At 42.7% G+C, this 27,651-nt stretch overlaps 1 protein-coding gene and 1 pseudogene across 4 annotated transcripts in view; both read left to right on the top strand.

Annotated features, from left to right (window-relative positions):
- Positions 1–27,651, top strand: part of LOC134205089 (headcase protein) — a 288,226-nt gene that overhangs the window by 26,527 nt on the left and 234,048 nt on the right. The gene's annotated exons all lie outside the window — the stretch shown is intronic.
- On the top strand, positions 10,241–11,629 carry LOC134205091 (ADP,ATP carrier protein 1-like; annotated as a pseudogene).

The raw sequence follows: 27,651 nt of genomic DNA on the forward strand, positions 1-27,651 counted from the left end.
CGTCGGTCGGCTACCGTCACACTGCCGCGCCGCCGATGACAGCGTTATTGATTTCCTCCGTCTGATTGACACTCTCCCCGTAGGGTGTCGCAATGGCAAACGGGCTGGTTCACTTTTATTGCATAAATGGCAATGGGTATGGTTAATCATTTTTAGATCTTATCTAGTTTTTTTGCAAACGGGGAATTACAATGGGCATGAATCGATGTTGAATTTATTTAACAAATTGTGTCAAACATCCATACACCTAATGTCTGTTTGCCTAATGATCTACACTGCACGGAACGCCAACGCAACATGTCTGCTACCGGCAGGGCTTTGCTCTTTGGCTCGTTAGAAGGTTGTCTAGCTGCTGTAGGCTTGCTGAACAGAATTCTGAAGCACTTGAACGCTCACCCGCTTCGTTCGGTCGACTCACTGACTCACTGACAGCGCCTGCGATGCATTTAGCATTTCCACTGCATGCACTGCATAAACCGACGCGACCGGTGGCATGGGGGAGGTACCAACCATCATCCATCGGTTTCTGGCCTTGATTTTATGCTGCACATCCGTCATCATCGCCATCATCATCACGATCGTCATCGTCTAGCGAGTCGCGGTCGGTGACGGTGTTTTACATAGCCTCTTCCGAGGTCGCCGCGCGTCGCGTCTGTCTGCCTGTGTTGCACCGCTCGCGCAAGCTGCAATTCTCTTCAATTGAATTTTAAATTAATCTCATTCTGGTGCTGTCCTTCCTCGGGCCAGCCACCCAACGTGCCATCACCGGCGCACACTACCGGGAGGAACAGGGTGGTCTTCGCTGCGGCCTGAAGGTTTGATGCGGTAAGTGCAACTGCACCGTACTCGTGGTATGTAAGTATGTGTTTAGGTGCACGAATGTGTGGGTGGAACTAGATGAAACCGGTCTTCGCCTTTTACGGATGAACCTTCGAGCGGGACGCGGAATGTGTCACGTGTGTTTGCTGATTTAATGCGACTTTGATGCACTTTGAAGTCAAGTTGCAGCTGGGTGGGTTGAGCATGGAGTCAGGGGTGTCAAGGCTTTTCTTATTGTCGAATGGTTTTTAATGCGTGATTTCATGAAGTTGAGCAAAAAGGTGTTGAAAAATGCATATGGAATGATTCCAGCTACGAGTGGTATGCAGAATTAAGCCGACGAAATGGCCAAATGGGAATCTGTATACATCGTACAGTACTTCAATAACCATTCAATCAAACTTCCTATTCGACGTACGATCCGTGTGAAAACTAAACTTTTTTTTCGGTAGCCTGGAAATCATCTTTGCATTGTATTCAGCGATTATCATTTAAACAAATCAATGTGTATCACATCATAACCTATGCTCAGTTTGTTCATTTGTTGCCTCTTCCACGGAATTAATTTCAATAAAAGTTAGAAAACTAACGTAACTGACAGCAATCACCCGTCTAGCTAGCTTAGCTAGTACTTATCAAGTCTCAGAAATCAAAAATCCGCTTTTCCAAACTTTCTTCCAACAACTTCCACTCGGAAACACACGCTTCTTTCAATTACTTCGCCTGTGATCGTTGCACATCTGCAACTACCAGGCAGCCAGGTCAACCCTCCCTTCCACCATCATCCAGTTGCCTCCTGGGGAGGCTAGAACAAGCACTAAAATCACTTTCCATATGCAGATTAGTTTCGCACCGGTCGGTCTGAAAAAGTTTTGCAATTTCCATATTGTGACTGCCGCCTGCCGTTGGACCATCATCCCGTCCCATGGTACCGCGCCGTAATCATTGCAATCATAGCGACAATGTCAGTTACTTTAACCTTTTGGCACCCCCTTCCCGGCTTCCATTATGCACCGACGCTGCTGGAGCTGACGGGAGACGGGATCGCCGCCCAACTTGGTGAGTAAGTATGTGCATTTCTCAACAGTGCGAAAAAAAATGGAAAACTTCCAAGACACTTTTTACGAGTCAAGTTTCCGCTTCCATAAGGGACGGGGAGTGACTCTCTCATTTCATCCCACATAATTTTTTAGAGTTCTTTCCCGTCGTGTGCGCCTGTTTCTGTTGCGCCATAGTCCCATAAAAAAGATTATCGTTTTTTACGATGACATTCCCGCCATCGTCGCCCTCCCGTCATCCTCCGGTGAGGTCTTGATCGAGGTAGAGAGACAGAGCAGTGGCATCTTGTGCCAAAGTACGCAACGCTGTTTGTCCGTTAAAGATTATGAACTATAATCTAATATATGGCAGTGATATCGTTTGCCGTTGTAGCAGGTACCGACACCTAGTCGGTACATGAAGTCCGACGGTGCAGCGTGCGGAGCTACGGAGAAGGATCAGACGAAATGCATCCCGACCAAGAATGAGCTGCATCAGCACCGGAGCCCTGCATATACTGCTCGGAGATGGTGCAAACTTTTTTATATGAGTTATGACTTTTGCATGACACTTTTGTTGCCGACTCAGAAATAACCGAAAGAAGAAGTGCTCGGAATGAGAAGTTGTGATTTGCGTTCGGTCCTGCTGTGTTATTTTCTTGACAATGCGATACGAACAAAAAAGCTCATTAAAAAGAGCTTTAACTTCATTAAGAGAGTTTAGTTAGCGCTGAAGGGCTCTGCGTTGCTTCTGTTGCTCGTGCTGTTGGACTTCTGGGTTCTACTAATGACCTTCGCATCGACCGAATGGGATGGTTCATGAGGGGGCTTTGAACGAATCAAACTAATTTTATGCGATCGAAACCGAATGCGATGGCTGACCGGTGATCATCGAGTAAGATCGGCATAGTGGTTTGTTATTAGAGGATGAAATCACTTTGCAGCTAAAATTTATTCAAATTTTTAATTCAACAACTGAGATATTGAAATTGATTGGAAAATTCGTATTTCATCTAGAAAATGTTCCTTCAAGATCGCAACAAAAGTGATGTTTTGTGGCTGAAACCTAACAAATAATCAATATCGCTTTTCTGTTTCAATCTCAGTATTGAAAAAGGCCGAAACGTCTGGCAAAACAGAACTAATCGTTTTGACTAAATTAGACTGAGAAAGCCACACAATAAAACACCAAATCATCCAGTCGTAATTTTTTTGTAAAGCTTTATTTTGATTAGCTGGGCACAGCGGCCAACTGATCAACCATGAAAGTACGATAACTTCGATGGGCTGGACTGGACATGTAACTTAAATGATGGGCAATTATGAGAAGAACATTTATCTCCATGGCTAATTCATTGGTAAGAAAAGAGAGAAAAAAAAATGGTTGCGAATATGATAACTTTTACAAAAGAAGCCAATCCTCATATAGTTTATGTTGTTGTAACATCAAATCAGTAAAAAAACTCCAATGCAAAAACGCTGTGGTCTGCACGCTGCCTCAATTTCGCACAAACGTAACCACGTAAATGGTAACTATCGATTTCCAAATAAAAAAAAAGCCTGCATAGTAGCCGGTCAGTAGCCTAAGTTTGAAGCTGTTTGTGTGTATGTGTGTTTCTTCAATCTAATCCCCACTGTCTGGAAGTGGTATCATGGAAGAAAGCCAGTCCAGTCCGAGGTCACTTTCACTTGCAATAACCTTCGTCGGTTTGCGCCACCATTATCAATTGGATAATAAATCCATAAACAAACCTCCGGATTTTCAAATCCAGCGCGTATTTTGTTTTGAAATCATATAAAAACATATTGAAACAATCTCACTAAATTGATCCAATTCCGGATAAACGATCTGAGACAGCGAAGATCACTTCTAGTGTTTATGAAAAATTCACTTCACTCTTCTAGAGCTATTCTAAGCGGGGAAGGGTCGAAAGCCATTTGGCCGAATGCCACTAGGTTGAACAAACCATTAGACCGAAAGCCATCTGACCGAAAATCATTTGGCAAAACGGATCATCCGGCCGAATAGGTAATTTCTAACTTTTCACTTCTCACCCGTCATTTCTAACTTATCAGTTCTAACTGCTTAAAGTGATGAAAGCAAAATGAGAAGGAAGACGCCTCTCTTCTCACTGATCACTTGTAACTCTTATTTCTCACTATTCACAGTAATAAGTGAGATGGGAGACGTCAAATGATACATTCGGCTGAACGGCTTGTTCGGGAAAATAATCTGTTAGGCCAAATTACCTATTCGACCAAATGACCTTTTATGCCAAATGGCCTATTCGGCTAAATAACCTATTAGGCCTAATGCCATATTCGGCCAAGTGACCTATTCGGCTATATGATCCTTTCAGCCAAATGACTTTCGGCCTAATGGCCAAATCTAGACCAGCATTTAAAAAGGGCGTAACAGCCAAAAAGTAATTCTTCTGATTTTTTGTCCACATATATAGCTATTTAAGGGCCATCCACAAAGTACGTCACGCTTACGAGATCCCGAGGAGCGTCACGAGTCATACACAAATGTTAGAGGTTTAATACAAAAAGCGGGACGAAGGGGGAAAGAGAGGTCGAATATCGTTGATTTTTGCGTGAGGTACTTTATGGATCTTCCCATATGTAAACGAAGAATCAAACGGAATAAATGTTGGCTGTTATGCCCTTTCCAAATGCTGGTCTAGAAATAACTTTCGGCCAAACGGGCCTTCCCCATTCTGAGCAATTCCTTATTTATCCATGTATTTCTGTTATTATCACACAGCCACACATATATCACCAAAGACTTCCCCGCATACGATTTCACGCACTGAAATAAGAAATACACTTTTTTGAAGGTCACCAAACGCGTAAATTTCAAACTTCAAATCACCTAAACTTTTTTCTTCCAGTATACATGTGCAAAATATGAACATCAGCCGAATCTATTCCTTGTGGGAACGAACAAAAACGTGACACCAAATTCAAAAGCGACCATCCGCACGCATGGCTTGCTGCGATCAGATCCTTCCCATTATACCATACGTAGTTTATGTCTAGGTCAAGTTTGAAGCCGTTTAGGATCAAAATTCTTCCATCTAATGATTTGGAGTTGTATTGCATTGATTTGGATGAACAAGGTTTGTAATCTAAAAAAAAATCAGAAGGGTTATGTACAAGACACAACCGCCCAACGTAAACTACGTAAGGCAGTTTTGTTCATTGAGGATTGTAGTGCCATCATGCATGAATATTTTTAGAAAATTTATTTGATTACTTATGTCACTGGGTTCGAACAAAACTAGCGTATCTTAAGATATGAAAATTGTTGGATACGACAATTGTTTAAAAAATTTACTATGAAAACCCAAATTTATTCCTCAGTGGTGATGATGCCTTTCTTGGATCCGAATTGCCTACATTTGGGTTTTGAAGCATTTGATGAAATATTTCAATAGAAGAAGCCCTAGGGGAGCATCCTCTTTTCCGTTTGCAACATTTATTATTCAGAAACATTCCAATCATAGGCATATCTTGTTTTTCGTGCATCACTAGAAATCATAAAATGTCTATCATGTACCAAAACCCAATTAATTTGGTTGTGATGCGCGCGAGTAGTAAACGTTGAGGACGGGAAAAGAGGGTGTGTGTGTTATTACAATCTAACTCCCACTATCTGGCAGTGTCACCAGTGTTGGTAAAATCTCAAAATCTCAAATCTCATCGGCGATTCAAACCATGCGTGAGTAAAATCCCATCAGAATCATGGCCCAGAGATTTGCTCATGATTCGAATCGCAATTTGCATCATTGCATGATATTTACGTGTTCTTCATTGTTGAATGCATTGAATTATCTGTTTTTCGTCTAAAACAATGGCCAATAATTGCATATATAAACAAAACATATGCCTCGATTGCGTTTTGACGCTTTTTAGAACGAAATCATTTTTCGGTGAGTGAGGGAAGCGATGCGATTCTGGCCGTGAAACTCAAGCGCGATGCTCCCCCTACAGAATCGCAGGCGAGTTAGCTCGTGCATGGAACCTCGATGATTCAGATTTGAGTCTGATTCTACCAACACTGAGTGTCACTATGGATAAAATATTCGTGCAACCATTTTAATATTATCATTGCAAGACTTTTGATTCAGGGAGCAAGAAGGTGATAGCTATTGTAACTCATATAGCCCGTTTCAAGAACGTATGCGTTCCGAAGCTTTTGTCGTGTACAATAAGTACCGCATGATTGCACCCATGTATTATAAAAATAACTTAAGACCCAACGAACTTTGTTTCGCCTAAAATTGATTTATTCTCTGGTTAGTTCTCGTGTTATGCAGAAAATTTTGGTTCATTTGTATGGGAGCTCCCCTTTCCAGAAGGGGGAGGCGTTGCAAACCACCACAGAAACATATCTTCCCTTCCAAAATCTCCACACGCCAGATTTGGTTCCATTTGCTTGATCTCGAGTTATGATGAAATTGATGTTTCATTTGTATAGGAGCCAGGTTTCAAAGACGAGAGGGGTCTCGAACCATCTTGAAAACCTCTGCATTCAAATTTTCACGCCGCTCGATTTAGTAGAAGAAGAAGAAGAAGATTACCCCCTCCCTCTTGACTTTGCGGAGACCAGTAGACCTTGACCTTGCGTAGACCATAATTTTTAATAAATATGGGTAACGGCCTTATTAGTTTTCAGTTTGCAAAAAAAAAAGTTCAACATTTTTCCAAAGTCATTTTTTAATATAAACATGTTTGTGCAATTACATTGCGATGATTGCATTACTAGCAAGGGCATTGGCATTGATAAGAATTGATCGTCTCATGCCTGCACTAACATGCCCCTATCTGCATCACTTTTTACACACCATGCACTACATTACACATTTTTGTTACCTTTGTTTCGACCGCGGTCACTGGTCCGGCTCCATTGTTCTACTTTTTGTGCAAAACACCGCACAAAAAGCAGAGTCCAAAAGCCAACCGCACTGAACGGCGACGGCCGAAACGGTACTCTTGCGGGCAAGAAAAGAGGGTGCTGGCAAAATGATCCGATACCCTATTTTAACGTTCATAACCCAAAGTTTCAATATAATTGACAAATTGGTAGAGAATTTCCGAGTCGATTGATATATAAATCTCAAAAATCCATCGGAAGATAAAGGCGCTATTCAAGTTCAAAATCTTACATGATTTCGTGACGGTCTCGAATTTGGAAATTTTCATTCGTCACCCTGTATCCGAGTCTTCCCCTTAGACGTAGTTTACGTCAAAAAATATTTTAACGACTGAAATGGAAAGTCTCAAGACAAATACTGATTCAGATTGCCTTTTTGGTAGGAATCCTTGCTTATCTGATTGAACTTGAGTAGATTTAAATAGGTATTGTAGAAAGATGACTGAATTTTTGTTGGGTATGGTAGAGAACGTAGTTCTTGTGGCATGTAATGAATATCTGGTTAGTGGGTGACAACCTGAAGAGATTCGAGGATACCAGATTCACCTGCGATGAAGGACTTATGCCTGCATTGTTGTGTCCAGGTAGCCTAAAGTGGGGTAACAGTCGTTTGTCCGATAGTCAAAATGAATATAAAAAACTGTTTCACAAGACGTGTGTTACTCGAGAAGCCTATCGACCGACTAAGACGTTAGGCCAAAGGACTTATAGCAGAATTCCATTTGGTCGAATTGAACGTTTAGTCTAAAATGGTTTGGTAGAAAATGTAGTTCGGCGAAATTGACATGAAATCTAAAGGCCAATAAATTTGTTTGGCCGAACATGTTTTTGACCGAAAATACAGAAAATAGAGCAGTATTCCATTTGGCCGAATTGAACGTTTAGTCGAACAATAGTGAATGTGTGAGACGTTTCATTTCTCACATATCAATTTTTCCATATTACTCCTCACTTCTCATTTCTAACTTTCACGGTGAGAAGTGAAAGGAAGAAGAGAAAATGAGTAGTGAGAAACAAATGAGAAATGAGGTGTAATAAACCATTTCTTACTTCTCACTCCTCACATCTCACTTTTCACAAAGAGAAGAAAAAATGAGGAATGAGAGTTAGTCAACTCTAATTTTTCTTCACTTCTCATTTCCAACTTCTCGCAATGAGCATAATCAGTCATAAAAATAACCCCTGCCAATAATATAACAAAACTTGCCAAAGCCGTCATTCCCCCTAATTGATTCACACTACTAACATTCAATATTTTTCAGTCAAAAGACAATTTCGGTCGTATCTGCTGTTCGGTCAAATGACCATTACTAGTTCGGTCAAATAACGTTTTCGACCAAATGACCAGTTCGGTCAAACGACATTTTTGGGCGTATGTCCACTTCGGCGAAATGACTTTCTGCAAATTGAGTTTTGAATAAACGATTTGTTCTGCCATATGATATATTCGGCCGAATAACTTTCGGCTAAATAGCTTTCGGCCGAACGGCCCTACCCCCTAATTTAAAAGCTTGTTAAAAGAAAAGAAAAGCAAAAACGGGCTGATAAGCTGTTCCGATTATCCTCAAGAGAATTTTTTTTTGCCCGCCACTGTCGCCCACACCAAAAAAACTCGAAATGTTTGAAATGCTTGAATTGGAAATATGGGACATATGCACACGAAGCTCTAAACCGAATTCAGGAGAGAGTCGTATATGTCTGGTTCGAAGTCCAGATGATTTGTTGATCTTTTTCCCCAGTCTTGTCTTGTCTTGACTTGTTGCTGTTTACGTAACTGTTTTTTTTATCCAATTTTGAGGCCCCGAATAGGCACAGATGTGGCAAAAGCTTGGTCCTGGTATCCACTTACGATCAGTAGATCGGTAGTCGTCTTCCACGGTGGCGAAAATTTAAGACGCGTACTACAGCCCAGCCAACCTCGGCGGGTGTAGAGAGGAGAAGTTCGGAAGCTGAAAACTGATGATAGGGTCCCATATAGTACTTGACTGTTTATTAAGATTTGATCTATCCGATACCGCCAAACCCTTCTATTTGGATCGGATCCTAATTAAGTAGATTCTGGATCTACACTAGACCTGTTCACCATTTTCAAAAGTATTCCAGATTCAAAGTGCCACCCCTCTATTTCAATGAGTATCTTAAATGGATTCTCCTGACCAATTTTCAGCCAAATCCATGAAGATTTGGAGGTGCATCAAACGAGATTTGTGATTTTTTAGACTTTTTCGTAGAAATGTCGTCTCAATGCATCAATTTAACTCCACATAATAAAAGAATTAATCGTTGATAGCTTCTTTAGACTATTATCTACCACTTTGTCATTGATACTAGGATGTTTAAATGGCTTATTCTATGACTTTTTATTAGATTTAGCTGAAAAAATGCCTGAAAACCAGAAAAATAATTTTAGGTGCTTCTGGGGGTAGTATAAATTTTCAATATGTGCCCAATTCAATTTTTCCTTTCATTTCCTTCGAGTGTTGCGGAAGTTTCGTCCATACATCACTTTATTCTGAAAAATAAACTTCGCCATGTAATAATGCAGTTTTCATGAAATACTCAACATTTGAATAGGGTAGTCAAGCAAGACCATTCCCCCCATGCTAAAACAAAGTTGACCATGATTTATGAGCAATGTCATCCAGTATTTTCGACCCATTGGTATGGATCTAGAGTGGGCTATGTGGTAGTGTCAGGGCCTGCAGATCAACAGGTCCACACCCGTCTTTGACAGCCCTGAAGTGAGGGAGGAAAGTCAGTTCCCTTTCAATAGAGATTCCGAGGAACATGATGAGCTTATTTACCATAATCCGATCGATCGTTCGCTAAGGCAAGGCCTTAGCTCTGGACGGCTCTGAGGAATAGAGTCACCGTCAAAACAGATTCTTGTGGAGCCCCGATCTTCTCCCGGTATGTGCTGGATCTGGAGTTGCCAAGGGAAAAACCAGAATGTTTGCAGAGAAATCCCACTCTGCTAACTGTCTAAGTACAACGAAAGTCCTGGTGACGTTAATCGCCTTTGAGATGTCCATGAAGACGAGGTTCGCATGTTTCTTTGTCGAAGGCACTTTGGAGCACATCCCCCAGGTTTTCAAAATACGAGCTAGTTCCGGAACGCATACTGCTAGAATTTAAGCCTTTCATCCTCCCGTTGCCAAAAGTTGACAAGCCTTTCGACCACTTTACACAAACACACACGATGTTAGGGGAATCGACCTGAAGCTGGAGGAAACCTGGTCCTTCTAAGTTCCTCCTAATTATTCGGAAAATGTTAATGGTCCCAGGTATGGTTAATGGCATTTAAGAAGTGTTCAACCTGGGGATTTTCCGTTACTGCCAGCCAGAGCAGAAGTGCCCTCCGTACGGTTCGGAAGCTCCACTGCCTTTGTGCGCTCGTTTTGATCAAACTCGCATGCTTTCAGTGGGGGTGTATCCCCGCAGAAAAATGTCTGGAAAGAAGGCTGATCCTCTAGGCTTCGCCAAGGATTTCCTGGCCGAAGGTATCTCCGCTGCCGTGTCCAAGACTGCTGCTCCAGGTGCAGGTGCCTCCAAGCACATCGCCGTCAACCAGCAGTATCAAAGGTATCATCGATTGCTTTGTTCGCATCCCCAAAGAACAGGGCTTCGGAGCTTTCGTGATCGCCAACGTGATCCGGTACATTCCAACCCAGGCGCTGAACTTCGCCTTCAAGGATGTGTACAAACAGGTCTTCTTAGGTGGCGTCGACAAGAACACACAGTTCTGGCGCTACTTCTTGGGTAACCTCGGATCCGGTGATGTCGCTGGTGCCACTTCGCCACTTCGTCTACCCACTTGACTTCGCCCGTACCCGATCGAGCGCTGATGTCGGCCGTGTCGGAGCCGAGCGTGAGTCTGACCGATTGTCTGGAGAAGACCGTTTTCTTACGCTCCATATAAATTTAAAACATATTTGTATGGGAAAAATCTTACATGGGGGGGGGGGGGTGTGCTGGAAAAACCAGAAAAAATGCTTACGTAATTAGTGTACGGCCCCCAAGTCCGACGGTGTGGTCGGTCTGTACCGTGGCTTCAACGTGTCGGTCCAGAGTATTATCATCTATCGTGTTGCCTACTTCTGTTGCTTCGATACTGCCAAGGGAATGTTGCCAGACCCGAAGAACACCTCGATCTTCGTATCGTGGGCCATCGCTCACGTTGTAACCACGGCCTCTGGTGTCATCTCCTATTCATTTGATACCGTCAGAAGACGTATAATGATGCAGTGCGGCCGTGCCAAGGCCGATATCATGTACAATAACACCCTCGACTGCTGGGTCAAGATCTCCAAGCAGGAAGGATCGTCGGCCTTCTTCAAGGGCGCTTTCTCCAACGTCCTGCGTGGTGCTCTTGTGCTCGTATTCTACGATGAGCTGAAGGCTCTGATGGGTTAGATTTAAGCTTAGCGAAAACATTAAATCAACAAAAAGTTATTGAAACCAGCTAAAGTAAACTAAACCGATTGAGGTGAACAAAAAAAACCGTAAAACCGCGGGATCTGTTTATTTAACGTTGGAAAAAAACTCACAGGCAAAGCCAGTCAAGCTGCATTATTTGTAGGGACTAGAATGATTAAATGACTCAAAACTGAAATGCTATTCTTACCAGACAGGACAACTCAGTTGTAAATAGGCCGTACGAAAATAAAAAAAAGGTGTTTCTTACGAGAGAAACGATACAACCGATCCATTTTGAACACTTGAAATGAAAGAGAAGTACAAATTCCGCTATTCAACGTCATGTAATGTTGCCTAGAGCTCAGAATTTGTTGTGCGAAGTCATTTCAGGGTAGAACAATTTGCGATTTTAAGAAAAGAAAGGACCTTTACGAAGACCGGCAAACAACTTGTGTAGCTTTTGATCAAGCCGGGCTTGACTTAACCGAATTGGACTTAACCGTTGTAACAAGTCTTTGAGTCTCCTTAGACCATTATCGGCCAGTCCCGTGCCCGGGTAGGCAGCTGGTTTGTGGAACTGTGGCGTTAGCAGAGTCCAAGATAATTTGGGGAAATAGGCCGGGACGCTAGTTTCCAACGACGTGCGCAGCAATTGACCTTTCCCGTCAAAAAATTGTATTCGCGCAATCTTTGGGAAAGTTGAATCGTCTGTGACAACAATGAGATACTATTCTTGACGGGAAAGGTCAATTGTTGATAGTTCTTGAAGTTAGCATCGTCATAGCGCCACTGTGAACGGCAAACGGAGCGCCATTTGATGAAAGTAGCGAACTATCTTTGAAAACAGCCAAGTCTTTGTCCTCGAAGACTTCGGGGAGAGCAACGCCGCTGAGATCCGGTCTTAACCCAACCAACCCAGGCAAGATGGTTGAAATTCCTACCGCAGAGAAGTACTCCTACGACTTGGAAAACCTAGATAATGTCGATGACCACGATCGCCTCCGATTGACGAAAGTTGGTCCTGATCTTCCTGATCCTTTTATTTCTCCCTAGCGGTTGACCTCCTGGAGGCCCTATGGTGGATGGGCAGTTCTAGGTTGGAAAAATAGTTCCAGGAACCATTGCTGCTCCGCTGGAGAATACGCATAAGCCCCAGTAGAAAGGTGAGTCATTCCTTACTCCAGGGTAGTCATCTCAGAGGGAGATACGGTGGGAGTAAGGTCGGGCGAAGGGAAGGATATACTGCTGTTAGCTGTGTTAGAAGTAGGAGAAGGATTCGAGCCTGAGCCTTAAGTCCGCCCAAGTGGATGTCTTCGATGGTCGGAATGATGAAAAAAGAAGGGATGAGAAACTACAGGAACTTATTCTTCGGGTTGGAGGGAAGGCCCTGGGAATGGAAGGTTCAGGAGTTCATTAGGAGATAGTCACCGCGTCTAATATTTCGCCGTGTGTTTGAGAGTATTACGACGATAAGGAGTCATTGGTTTGTTTTTGAATCCTTTTCAGACCTTGCGCTTGACTGGATTGTAGGTTGAAGGTGCACCCCTGTTCCGTTCTTCGTCATACTACTCAACTGACCGTGACTCATTTCATTTCACCGTGACTGTCAGTATGAAAAATTAGTAATAGGAATTTTCCGGGCGAATCGGAAGGATTGCCCTGTGAAAGGGCTTCTAGGAAAATGCGCACCAAAGTTCTAAACATTTATTGCGGAATTTCAATGTTGGTTTGATCTTTTGCTTAAAGATAAGTTAAACAATCCAATAATATCACTGAACAATGATTATCATTTTCAAAAGAAAGATACTGCCTATTAAATGCTCAAGATTCACCCCCTTCTTTAATCAGTTTAAGCTGAATTACAGATCCTTTTATAAAAAAAAATTTCACCTTTCAAATTCTTTTCAATGCATCCTAATTCGGCTGTTCTGAAATCACAAAAACGCATTCTCACAAACACTGTAGGTATTGAGCAATACTGTCAGAATACACAAAGAAAGCTACGGAACGGGGTTCACCTTTCTTGTTTTTTTTTTGTCAGCGCTTACTGCGCTTCTTTTAATTCCCGATAATACGAGGGCCTGCTTTTGCTTCCCTTACCTTCCGTCTTGAGCCGCGCTTTCCTCCGAGACCCTATTATGCAATCTTTTCCAAGCGTGTCTTTTCATCGCGATCGGAATCGGTGGGAACAATGCAATGCACACACTGACATACCCCACCGCGTGTGAGCTCTTCTTCTTTCCCCTGTGTTGCGCCTTTCCCCCGTCCGCCCTATAATAGAGTTGGTGTGTCTTCAACTCTTTTGTACTTGGCGTTTTATTCGCGCGCTGCTGAATTTTAAAGGTTACAAACAATACACCACCCGATCAACCGGACCGGCCGCCGCCGTAGTCGTTGTCGTCGTCGTCGTCGTCGTCGCAGCTACTGCAGAACCAGAATTGGACGGACGCATCTCCTCCGAAAGCCGGTTTCATTATTCGGGGGCAAAACTGGTTTTGAAGGTAGTTTTTATGAAATTTATATCTTTTTTCACAATTCTTACTTTCGCTGTTGCTTCTGCTTTATTTCTCGATTGTGATGCCACCAAGTCGAATCGATTTCCAATTTTTTTTCGCCTGCTTGCACGATCATCCGTCGCGCGTATCGGATCCATCGCGGTCCCATAAATTATGGCCGCCTTGCGAAGACTCACGGCTGTTTGCGATTACTGGTTTTTCGGTGGACTTTTTTGGACTTAAACCGAAAACGGAGGAGTGGATTTATTAATGGATTCTCGTCACGCGGTTGAATTCGGCCGAAGGATACTGCTGCAAGTCCAGTTTCGATGGTCGGTTTCGACACAGGAAATTTTCGGACGTTGCGGTTCATAATGACTTCAAAAAGCATACTGAAGCCATTAGTGCGTGTCCTCGTGAATAGTAAAATGGCAAAAATGAAGATGTAGGTTTCCTAAACAAAAAAAAACTGATAAAGTCAACACACAGGTGTTGCCCAAGAACCATTTTATAGCCCAAAGAATATGCAAATTGAAAAAAGAAAAGATATATAACGAGTTTATTGATCGCCCCCCAAAAAGAACTGCTGTTGACCGAAATTTCCACCGAAGCATTAATTGCACAACTTGTTTTCTCGCGTAACCCATTTTATAGGCCCCCAATTTACTGCCAAACCCACAGAATGCATTTTTCCGCGTGAAATTGTAGAATTTACAGCCCACTTCCTGAGCAGCAAACCGATTGTCGTTGCATCGCCCGAAAAGCCAACCCTGAGCTGCAACCGGAGAAACCACCGACCCTGCAAAGAAATTAACATAAATTACAGCCTAATTAGTCGGTCTAGTTCTAGCCACCACCGACCAGCAGGGACCACGCATCGCTGAGCATTGCGTTGCGTGGCGTTGCGTAGCGTTTCGATATGAACCGAATTTTATTGGACACCAACAACCGTCAGCAGCGTCGCAGATTGCGACGACGCTGCGCTGCTGGTTTCTAATCGGCTTCAATTAATGCGCCTAATGTATTAATTAGCTGGAGGTGGGCACACGCTTCGGCTCCGCTGGTGATTGTTCTCCTGGCGCGCAAGGGAAGGGCCAATTACCTGTTCTACTGGTCATGTGGCTGATTCGCCCGCTAGATTGGATGCATTTCACGCGGGATTTGTGGTTTGATTTGTTAGGGCGATAAAGTGGTGTTCGAAGCAGATAAGATCGGGATTTGCGGCTTCCGGACAATTGATTTACGATTTGTTTTCGACGGTGATTCAGGCAGTGGTCAGTCATGTGTTGTGACCTGATTTCGTATATTTGAACATGATTCTTCTTCGTTGTTAATCAGACTTCAGGCTTATTCCTTAGAATGTTTGAAGTATTATTTTTTTCAGTTTTTTGTGCTTCCACGAGTGATTCCTTTAAATTTCAATAGGAACGGAACTTCCGTTGAATTTCAAAAAAATCATAGAAAAATCATCGAATTGTTATGCAAAAATAATCACATTTTCACGAAAAATTCGTTCGAGTTTCCACGACGGAATCCTTCAAATTTGCGGGTAAAATTTGTCCGTGTCACATTCATTGGAATCTCCGCTGAGAAATGACCAGAGTGCTTTGAAAAGCGAAATTCAAGAAATTGTTCAGCAACAAATTGTAGAGGAATTCAGAGGAATTATGTTCAGCAGATCCTGGTAAGAATCTGGGATTTCGCTAAACGCCATGCTCCTGCAAAGCCACGACCTCTTCACCCAATTGCTGACTGTTCTTATAGGCTTTCGTGGCGATTTGAAACAAATGTTCCACCAGTATCATGTCCAGCAAGAGGTACGCCCAGAAGTTTCTGCAACGTCCAATATCGCAGCCAGCCCACCCAAGCCCAGTTCACCAAAAACCTGACTGTCGAGAGACACAAAGTTATCTTTCCCCGGGTGGTTTGAGCCATAGCGTCAAAGTATTGTGACGATGACTTCGATAGCTTCGATAGCGAAGAAAAAGCCTTCGCAGTTGCACTTTGCAGTTGCAGTTGCAAAATGGAAGATTTACAATAAGGAACTGGATGTCTCTCCGGCAGTTTGACGGATCGGGGACCCTTCTCCTAATCACGATACAGATAGAAACCAGCAAAAAGGAAGTGGTGAAGACAGTCTTGCCAGGTCCGACAAACGAAACTTGGTCTGAAGTCTTGGTTGGCATGAAGTCCCAATTTTTTATGCACGCCCGAGTTATCAGGAGGGCAGAAATGCTGAAAATCATTACCAAATCCCATTTGCTTTCTATCGTTTGCTAAGCACTGTGGATCGATTCGAAGAAAATAATGGCTGGTATCCAATCGGCCCTGTAGGACTGAATACGAAATACTGGCGTTGAGTTCTTTTAGAACAAAACGTCGCCGACGAAGCGACCAAGTGGAGAAAGTGCCCCTGACTTAGTTTCGCCTCTAGATAGATCCTAGGTCCCGAATTTCTGCGACGTCCTGAAGCAAAATGGCCAAAAAAGAGTACACAAGAACTGCCGAAAACATTAGAAGAGTTACGCACTTGTCTTGTGCATCGTGAAGTCTTCATCAAGCTACAAACTGGTAGATTTCAGTCAAATTTCATAATTTAACCGCTTGTTAAGAGCCATTGCATACATAATACGAGCGCTGGATAACGTTCGATGTCGTAGGCTGGGACAACCGAAAGAAACTCTAAGACCTATTTTTGACCCCGGAACCACGGAACTCGGTTTCAAAAGAAAACCGGCAGCAAACTCCAGGAAACTGGCCCAGAGCCAACGGGGGAGCGGAAGACCTCTTTTGGTTTTGGGTCTCAGGGCGTGCGACGAGGGAGAGTTTTCTGATTTCGGGATCCTAATACAAAAGCGGTGGTGGTGGTAGTAGAAACGGTTGGATAGGTCGTGTACCTTCGTCGGCGGGCTGGCTCGCCCACACCGGTGGGGTGGAGGTTGCGACTTTTAGCTTCGATGAAGGATGGGCGGATATCGGAAATGGGGCTCACTCCGATGATGAAGTAGCCAACGATCGCCGAGAAGTAGGCTTCCAAGATGGCGAGTAGTTGGCTTTGTAGATGGCGGGGAGTCGGCTCCTAAGCTGTCGTGTAATCGGTTTGAAAAATGGCGTTTAGACGAGGAACGGTGGCGGCGAATATCGGATGACGGTGACGGCAACGGAGAGGGCGGCGAATGTCTCCGGTGGTCGCTTCTATTAGGCTTCTTAGATTGCTACCGCTTCTACAAGGGTTGGACGAGTTCTCGCAGCACGTTGGGACAAAATTGGTATCTCACTCTTTCGCCTCTAGCTTAGGCTGACTCGTAACGTCCGGGAAATCCAAATAAACGGTCTTGGTCGAAACTTCAGGCTCTCGAACAGCCTGTGGCTTAAAATTCGCACACGTTGTACACTATGGTCACTTGGCTTCTATTCACCGTTTTATTGGCGTTTGTTCACCGTTGTTACCAGTTTAGCTGTCAAAACTCTACTACCCCTCTACTCTTCAACTGCAAGTCCCTTCCCGCCTTGAATCCCAACGCCAAGATCTCTTTTCCCATTCCGTTTTTGATCAGCTGATCTCTCGCCCACTCAGCAACCCAATTTTGCTGCTCAACCTGGTGCGCCTGGCACTTTCATCGGCTGCCCATGCGTGCTTTTTAAACTGACCGTCGGAGCATTAGTTAACTTAACATTTATTTTCTTGAATTCCCTAGATTATGATTTTAATGCACACAATGTTACCCGCCGATAACAACTGGTCAAGCAAGTCTATCTGGATGTAATTGAGGTGTTGCTTAACAAGGGCTCTACGGTGAAGCAGATCTACGAATCAAGCACACTTTACATACTACCTAACGAATCTTCGCACGTACAGTAATAGGCCGGGTCTCAAGAAGCTGACATGGATGCAAGATCGGTAAAGCTTTGCCAGTTATCCATAGAATGTTTCTCCTAATGGAATCTCCGAAGGGTTTTCCGTAGGAATTCCGACCAAATTTCCAAAGGAGTTTCCGAAGAAATTCTTTAAAAAAATCGTTGAGAAAATTTCGAAGGAATTCTAACGAAGCAAGTGATCTTAAAGGATTGTATTCAAAGATTTTCCCAAAGGAATTATTGAAGGAATACCTCAGGGAAAATCTGAAGGAATTCCTAGAAATCCATCTTTGAATTTTCGAAGGAATATCTTGATGCTATCCAAAAAAAATTCTGTATCTATCTCTGAAGTAATTTCCTGAAAATTTGCCGAAAGAATCCCTGGAGGAAATTCCGAAGGAATTCTGGGAGTAATCTACAAAAAAAATCAAGAAATTCGAGCTCCTTTGAAAATTCCTTTAGGAATTTGTTGGGTAGTTCGTGAAATTATTTCCGGTGGAATTACCGGAGCCGAGGGAATTGAATACCTGAAAGAATTTCTGACCTTATTACTAAAGGAGTTTCTTAAAGAAATTCCGGAGGATTTTCTAAAAGAATTTTGCGAAAGATTTTTTTTATTTATTTGCTAAGGATTATTGAAGGAATTCCTTGAGGAATTTAGACATGAATCACTGAAGGAATTTCCGATGGATTACTTTTACAATGGGATTCCTGAAAGAATTGTTGAAGGTATGCATGAAAGATCTTCTGGATGACTAATCGAATTAATTTCTGGGTTATCTTTTTACAAAAAAATATCTGGATTATATTCCGATCGAACTTTTGAATAATTTCATGAAACATGACCTGGCAACTCCTGGAGCAAATTTGCAGGGAATTCTTGAGAATATCCGAAGAAGAATGATGATGGATCGACTGCAATCCCGATATTTTTGGATTTATATTTTTTCTCAATCTCAATCCCATATTCAAAAGAGAATTTTGTTTTACTACTGTCCGGGTTTTTGCAAGAATTTCCGAAGGAATTCATTCAGATGTCTCTGACGGAATTCTTGCGAAAGTATCTGAAGTAATTTCCGAATGAACTCCTGTATGAATTTATTTGTATAAATGTATTTGTTTGAAAATTCCATTGGATTTGCATTTCGTAGATTCCTTTAATAGTTCTCAAATTCCTTCAGAAATTCACCATGAAAGTATTTAACAAAAATCTATTCAGGTTGGTTTTCGTAAATTCACTCAAGAATACATTCCAAAAGTCCTCCTGAAATACATTTGGAAACTCCTGCAAGAATTTCTTCCGACATTGCTCCAGAAAATCCAACTAAAATTCTTTCAAAAACTCCTCCCAGAATAATTCACAAAATCCCCTAATAGGGTAAGAGAGGTATTTTGGACCACCAGTTCGACGGCTCTTATTTTGGACCACTAAGTGCAAATTCCTCTTGGTGGTCCAAAATAAGAGCCCCCGTAAGGGTGGTCCAAAATACATCCTTTACCCTAGTTCAAAATATTTCTCCAGTGATTCTTCCGTAGAACCTTCCGAAAGGCCTTTACAAAATTCTCCAGAAATTCCTTCAGTAAAACAATTGACAAACAAACAAACAAGTATTCGTAATATGAGTCATTTTCGGAATTTAAATCAAAACGGTAATATTCTTTTAAAAAAATCCTGCAAAAATTATTCCTGAAATTTTGTTGAAAGAATTCTTTCGGAAAATTATTGAATCCCAAAGGAGTTTTCGTAGAAGTTTCTTACGGAAATTCAAAAGGATTCTTCGAAAGAATTCCCAAAAGTATTTCCAAATGGAATTTCCGAAACATTCCTCAAAGAATTTCTGAAGCATTTTCTAAGAGATTCTCGAAAGAATGGGCAAAAGAAATTCCGAAGTAATGTCTGGAAGATTTGTTAAAACTAATTTGGAGGAATGACCGAAGGAATTCCTATAAGAATTTTCGAAAGAATTCTTAGAGATCTGAAGAAATTCCTAAGGGAAATTTCGCAGATATTCTAAGAATTTCTTCTTAAAGTTCCCGAAGAGTTTTTTTTAGAAAGTAGCAGAATTCTTGAAATATATTCCAAAGATATTCCTTTATCAATTTCAGAAGAAACTCCTTAAGGAATTTCTAAAGGCATTCCTAAAGAAATACCAGAAGAACTTAAGGAGTTTCCTAAGGAATTCTTAAAACAATTTCCGAAGGTATTACTGAAAAAATTTCCGAAAAAAATCTGAAGAAATTCCTTAAAGAATTCCTTTAAAAAACCTTCCGATATTTTTTGTTATTCCTTCTCTGATTTTTGGAGGATTCTATTTTTTTTCATTTTTTTGGAAATACTTTTGAGACGTCTCACTTCTAACTCCTCATTTATCACTTCTCACTTTTGACAGCGAGAAATGATACATGAGGAGTGAGGAGTGAGACGTCGCACTTCTCTCTCCTTATTTCTTACTTGGGTAAAGTGAGTAGTGAGACATCTCACTACTCACTTTTTACAGCGCGAAATGAGAAATGCGGTATGAGAAGTGAGACGTCTCACTTTTCACTCCTCATTTCCCACTTCTCACTGGGAAAAGTGAGTAGTGCGAAGTGGGTAGTGAGATGCCTCACTACTCATTTGGCGCTTCTCACTTTTTACAGTGAGAAGAGAAAAATGAGGAGTGAAAAGTGAGACGTCTCTCTTCTCATTCCTAATTTCTCACTTTTCAAATGAACTATTCGGCCAAATGTCCTATTCGGCCAAATGACCCTTTTGGGCCAAATGTCCTATTCGGCCAAATGACCCGTCCGGCCAAATGATCTTTTCGGCCAAATTATCCCTTAGGCAAAATGACCCTCTCGGCCAAATGACGCTTTCGGCTTAATGACCCTTTCGGCCAAATGATCTTTTCGGCCCAATAACCTTTTCGGTCAAACGACCCTTTCAACCAAACGACTCTTTCGACCAAACGACCCTTTCGGCCAAACGACTCTTTCGACCAAACGACCCTTTCGGCCAAATGACCCATTCGGCCAAATGACTTTCGGCCTAATGACCTTTTCGGCCAAACAACTTTCAGCCTAGTGGTATTCGGCCAAATGGCTTTCGGATGAATGGGTTTCTGCCAAATGACCCTTCCCCCCGTAGCGCAAGAGGAAAAGATGCGTTCGGTTGTTACCGAAGCGCCAAATGAGAATGCGAGTTCGGAACTGTTCCGTAGCGCTAGATGAAAAATGCGAGTCCGGAAAATTTTCGCAGCGCAAGTTGAAAAGATACAAGTCCGGTTGTTAAGCAACGTACACACCAGTCAAGCAGTTTGACGAACATTGATTCCACCCCCAAGAAAACGCTTCGGTTGCTGCTTTGTTGGAACGTGTGTGAAGTTGTTCGAACAACCATTTGACAGTTGGCGGCTCGGTTGGAAAAAATTAAAACGGTTTGATTTTGGTTTGAGTTGTCGGAGGTGGAGTCAAGGTTCGCCGAACATATTTGAGCATTTGTAGTCAAGTTGCACAAACCCTCATATATTTTTTGATGGTTGGTGCTCAAGTTGTTGCTTCGGTCGTTCGTGTGTGATATTGTTGGTCGAATAAATTGATTGTTCGTGCCGCTGTTGGTAAAACTGGATGTTTGAATAAACGGGAGGTGGAGTCAATGTTGGTCAAACTGCTTGACCGTGTGTACGTTCCATTACGGAAGCACTAAATCAGAATGCGAGTTTGTTAAATATCTTGGCTGTACATATGTACAGCACATGTTTCAAAATGGACAAATTTATATGAAATATGCAAAAAAGAATCCAAATCAAGCATCCGAAAGATATTCAATTTGCAAAAAAGAGCTAACCGCGGTGGTTGTGTAGGGGTTATCACGCCTATCTAGAGAGTAGGAGGTTGAGGGTTCGAGTCCCTCCAAGACACGTGGATTCTTTTTCGCAAATTTCATACCAATTTGTCCATTTCGAAACATGTGCTGTACATATGCACAGCCAAGATATTTAACAACTGCTTGCCTAATTTACATTTCATTAAAAATTATTCTTCTAAAAAAAGGTTATTCTTCTCGAGTATTTGCTCAATTTGGACGAATGATCCATTTCTTAGCGGCAGCTATCATTTTATTACTGATTATGCATTGTAGCCATGATTATAGCATAAAAGCATGTAATTATAACGCTTCAAATTTCGAGACATTTGAAACCAATAAAATAATAATCATTTCAATGTCATCTCCTAAAACCTCATCAAAAACTCCTGATCGGCTTGATAAGCAAAGCTTGACCAATCGTTCCAGCGTCGTTGTATCCACACGCACTTCTGCTATCCTCCGCTTCACCACAATGTGCTGACTCACTGAACCTACCTCGCATTAATTTGCGTCGTTTTTCACCTTCCACCGGAGTTTTCGTATACGATTCTCTTTTCTTCTCGCCAAATGTTCAAAACAAAAATAATAAAAACAAAACAGAAACGAGCGACAACAACAGCAATGCTTCAAGGTTATCACCCGTTTCATGGATCGTTTGAATGCTGTTAGAAAAGCGCTCGAACCAGGGGTCCCACGCCTCAAAAACTGTCGCAGCTGTCACTAAAAATGCGTGGTGGAAAGTTCCGTCTTTTGCTTCGTGGTTCTCAATAATGGTCACATTTCCCTTAAAAGTCAACATAAACCAAGCGATGCCACAACCCTGGCGCGAACCGATGAACGAACGAAGAGGCGCATGTGAAAAGCGCCTGCTACACTATACCGGGACCGGCCTACCACCACGCTAATATGTGCTGTCACGCAAACCAGCTGCTGCAACGCTTCTATGTTTTGTTTTTATATTTCAAATTTATTTGATTCATCGCAGGTAGCGGACAGGGCCAGCGGTTTAATTAAATTGCTAATTTTTTGACGAACAAAGGACCCAAACGCGCCACAGGTGATCGCATTCGGTGCTGCTCCTATTGCATAATTCACACCAGGCAGCCCAGCCGGCAGCTCGATCCATTTGGATCGCATTCGTATAGTCTGCCTGGGTGTCTGATCTGTTTGTAATTTATCTGTTTTTTTTGCAAACACTTAGATGTAAACAAATACAATAACCGAGCAGCCAGATGAAAAGACTTGCTCAAAATGACAGTTGTCAGCGTTGCCATTACAATTTATACTTAAATTGAGCAAAAAACGAATATCAATGTCATTTGGCATTGTTCTTTGGACATTTTTTGTTGAAACAAATAAAAAAATACAAAAATGTGTATCATTTTGCAAAATGGGCTCCCGCATGCTAATCTTAATTGCCTATACAAGCACCGCGTACCGGCGATGGATGCGACGACGGCGACGACAACGTCGTTAAGTTTCAGTTCTATTCCGGAAATTTGGTCGTGTGACAATCCACTAATGTGGACTATGGTGACCGGTGACGAATGAGAACGACTTTAACCTTGGACTTAAAAGTAGTTTAGTATAGTTAATTCAATCGAGTTGGAGAGGGCGAAAAATCTGGCGCAACTAATTGGGTGCTTTTGTTTGCTAAACTTGAGAATAATTTTGCCATTTGAGTTAATCATTCGGTCTTGAAATGACGAATCGGTGACTCTTCTTTAGTCCGTTATAAGTTTGATTATTTTAAGTCTGAATACTGGCAAATGTTCCTACTTACGAAGTAAATTGTATCAGAAATCGAAGGGTCGTCAGCAAAATGAGGATGAAAAAAGGCAGCTTATTTGTTTTTCGCTTACACGCTCCAATGGAAATCGCGTTAATCATCTTTTGTGAACACCTGAATGGGCACGCGAAGAAACATGTCAAATAGGGCTCATACCTTGAATCCATTATTCGTCCCATCAATGAAACGAAAACAACGCGTTTCCGCTCTGCTCGCACTGTTATAGGATTTCCCAGCTGGAGCCGACCTTTTGTATTCTCCCATTCGGCGATTCCTAATTTATTTTGTTCATTATTATCATTATTTATCGCACCGGATCAGGACACAACTGCATCGGCTGGCTGGTAGGAAAACAAATCAGCCAGACCAGAGGCGCGTCGAAGGGGATTTCATTTCACTAATCGCTTTCTAATAAATTTACCGACATGAGCAAAACAAGTCCTTTCCCGATGTCGAGCAACACAGCCAGAGGGGAGTCCAACGACGCCTACCCGTTTTTTTTTCACTCCTGCTCCAGATTCTCGAGTTTTCAATTTGTTTTTTCGACAATGCTTGCGCCTCGATGCTACTGCAATGTCTGTTGTTGTCATTATCGCTCTGTTGACAGACAGTGAACTGCGAAGCCGATCATTTGGTGTGCGCCTACTTTGTTTCCAATCATCGTGTGATTACTCGAAAAGGAAATTGAGTTCGAAACAGGTCGGTTAATGGATTTTTGATAGTGGCAGTAAAAGAGGATTAACTAATTTGCATATTTATTGGTTTTTTTTTCGTTTTCTTAAGCAAATTCGACGCAATCGCTCGCCGGAGCAACAATAACAATTATTGTTCATTCGTGTTATAAATTTGAATTCCTAAATCGCTCGGCGAGTTTCAAACAGCTGAATCATCCGCATTGATAGACTGATTACGCAGTGGTCCCAGCTAATTAGCGCATCTACCCTGACTCTATCCTTCTTTTTCCTGTCAGTTTTTTGACAGCTCACTATCTGTTTCACCGACACAATAGAGCGCTTTGTTTGGTTGACTGGCTGGATTGCGTCGTCGTCGTCGTCGTTGGCATAAATAATGTGACCTTGCCATTTGCTTTGTTTCGTCGCCGGTTTCTTGTCGATTGACAACCCCCATTGCCAACGAATGGCACCTGGAACTAAACTGCTGCCACCGAGCTTTTGGGGTTTCCGAAATACACGAAAAGGGTGTCCAAACCACGCGCTGACGCGCGCATGACTGCACAACTAGTCCAACCACTATAAATGCGCACATGGCCAGGCTTTTTTCTTCGCTTCCTGTGTTCCTTTGCCTCACGATGCGGGAGCAGGTTTGTTTATGCTGCGGTTGGAAGTTCTGCATTAATTGGAGATTGTTGTTCGATAAAGATCGGCTGTCGTGGAAGAATATCCAGCTGCACAGCTCGCCGTCGAATAGCACAGCAAGATGATGTGGGAAATTGGTCAATTAATTTGCACTTTAACCTTAGAATGTGTATCGCCCGCCCTTTCTGAATTATTCAGTCGCACGCCTCCTCCGATGGATCACGCATTATCAACGAGACCATCGTTTCCCCAATGTACATTGACTAATCGTTTGCTCTTGTCTTCTTTTCCGTTCGCAGGTAAGAATCCAAGGTTTTCCGACCATCCGGAGTACCGGTCCGTTGACAACGAATGAGTGAGTAGTGGAACAGATTAGACAACCATCGAGCCGTGTAGTCAACCGGCTGTGATGAGCCCCCGTTTTGGCTTGTCGAAGATGTTAACCGTCATAAAAAGCACGTGCTGGAGCGATTCCGATAGACGGCAGCGACCGTCTCGCACATAGTGAGATCTATTCATGGGAAACACTTCTGGGAAGGAACCGCCGTCCGTAGCGTGGTGGTGGTCGACAACGCGATTGACGCGAGAGCAGCTGTTGGACGCGAAGTGCCTTGCCGGCCTTGGCCCAAGCAAACCCTTTTTTTGCCGGGCCTATTAACATGTGGGGCTGTTTCCCGCGCTAATCCTAGGCTAGGCTGCGGCTGCTGTTGCGGTCGCGGTTTCTCCTTTGAAATATGATCTACGGCGATGTAACTTATGTGTGCTGATGTGTGGGGCCTCGGAAACTAAAAAGATAATTGGGGGGTTCGCTATCCGATGGGGACGGACTAATTGGCGGGTGAGAATTCCGATGTGGACTATTTTTTCAGCAAGGACTCGAAAACGATGATGAACAGGACTGGCAGCGGTCTGGCGATCATCTGCTGTGCATATTTCGAGAATAGAACAGTGGCGCCACATATGGATTGCCTAGATTTTGGCTTGCCCTGGCGACTTAAGAGCGTTGCGTTCAGACGATCAACCAGACATCCATTAGTAGCTATGGCGACACTTTATATGAGATGTCAGTTAATAAAATTCCATCCTAATGTAGACAAAAGGTCAGCTCAATAATTTATCGGGTTTGATCTTGTTCGCGTATTTTTTTTTGTTTCGCAACTAGCCAAAAGCGCGTTTGATCTTGTTCTATTTCGTCTGTTCGGAGAATCCCCGCATAATTCTGCTCGTCGGTCCCTCCTTGACCCGCGATGGAAGGATCGCTACGTATTCGCCCGTTTGACACGATTGTCTTGCATCACATGTGAGTGCACGTCCGCGCGCGCTGATTGGTGGAACCGCTTCGCCTCGGCATATAACCTAATTCAATTGTTTGCCGGTTCTTCTTTATTTGGCTGCGTTCTTTTGTCATTTGTCTTTTTTCGGCAGCAGCAGCGGGGACTCCTATAATTGAATTATTATGCAAAGTAGCGCGTGCAACGCGTTGCTAGTCGCAACGAGGTCGAACCTACCTGGCCAGCACAGCGCGGCGGCGCACAGCTCGGAGCAAAAATGAAGATCACCATCGGCGGCTGATCGCGATGTCTATTGTTTCGCAAGTGACAGCGGCGGAGACGAAGGGAAAATAAGGCAGAGTTGTCACCGAATTTTGGAAAATTAATGTTCAATAATAAGCACGTGACTTTTGAGGGGAGTTGTGTAGGGCGGTTGGCAGTGATAAACGATGCGGTTTGAAAACAAATAAAGGCTAAACGTCGTGTCGCGTTGATTGGGCGGATGACAAACAATCGATTGTTCACCGGTCGTTCGTTGTAGTTGCTTTGCAAGGCAAGTTATGATTGGGTTTATTAGTTTAACGTGAATGTGTTGTAATTAGGCATCATTGATCGCGCTAATGATCGTGCTGTCGCCCAGGGAGACTGTAAATCAGTTTGCGGTAGGATGGTGAGACATCCAGTAACCGGGCAGTTATGAGCAAACGGATGGAGGTGTGAAAATAAATGCTTTTAGCAAGTGTAATTGTTGTTGTGGGAGTAATTTAAGTGTGTTTGGTGGAAACTTTACTTAGAATAGTTATTTTCCGTCAAGAGCCTTCTGTCAAACATCTCAATTTGTTTCGATTCTGAAGAAATATTTTTTGAGAGGCGAGCATTAAAATTACGGGTCGTAGTCCTAATTCCAAGAGTGATCGACAAGCTTCCGACAACACTGCTAACGAATGAGTTACCAAAATCTCGTCAGTTTAATTACCCTACTTGATTCTCCATCTCCCTACTTGGCCTTTGAGCAAATATTGCAGTCTCACTTGGAAATGTCAAGTTGGCTCGCTTTCAAATTTTCGATATAGCGAATGAATTTAAGACTGCAGTACAACCGCTGATTCATTTAAAATCCTTAACTTCATCACAAGAAATGGCAATTCATCGTGAGGCCGAAAGTAATCTAACCGATCTTTATTTGGCCCTGCGGAAATTTCGAAGAATTCCCCTGCGGAAATTCCGAAGAATTCCCCTGCGGAAATTCCGAAGAATTCCTCTGCGGAAATTCCGAAGAATTCCCCTGCGGAAATTCCGAAGAATATCCCTGCGGAAATTCCGAAGAATTTCCCTTCGGAAAATCCGAAGAATTTCTCTTCGGAAATTCCGAAGAATTTCCCTTCGGAAATTCCGAAGAATTTCCCTTCGGAAATTCCGAAGAATTTCCCTTCGGAAATTCCGAAGAATTTCCCTTCGGAAATTCCGAAGAATTTCCCTTCGGAAATTTCGAAGAATTTCCCTTCGGAAATTCCGAAGAATTTCCTTCCTGAAATTCCGAAGAATTTTCCTTCGGAAATTCAGAAGAATTTCCTTCGAAATTCCGAAGAATTTCCTTCGGAAATTCCGAAGAATTTCCTTCGAAATTCCGAAGAATTTCCCTTGGAAATTCCGAAGAATTTCCTTGGAAATTCCGAAGAATTTCCCTTGGAAATTCCGAAGAATTTCCCTCGGAAATTCCGAAGAATTTCTCTTGGAAATTCCGAAGAATTTCCCTTGGAAATTCCGAAGAATTTCCCTTGGAAATTCCGAAGAATTTCCCTCGCAAATTCCGAGGAATTTCCCTCGGAAATTCGAAGAATTTCCTTCGGAAATTCGAAGAATT

Source organism: Armigeres subalbatus, chromosome 1, assembly GCF_024139115.2.
Source record: "Armigeres subalbatus isolate Guangzhou_Male chromosome 1, GZ_Asu_2, whole genome shotgun sequence".
Lineage (NCBI taxonomy): Eukaryota > Metazoa > Arthropoda > Insecta > Diptera > Culicidae > Armigeres > Armigeres subalbatus.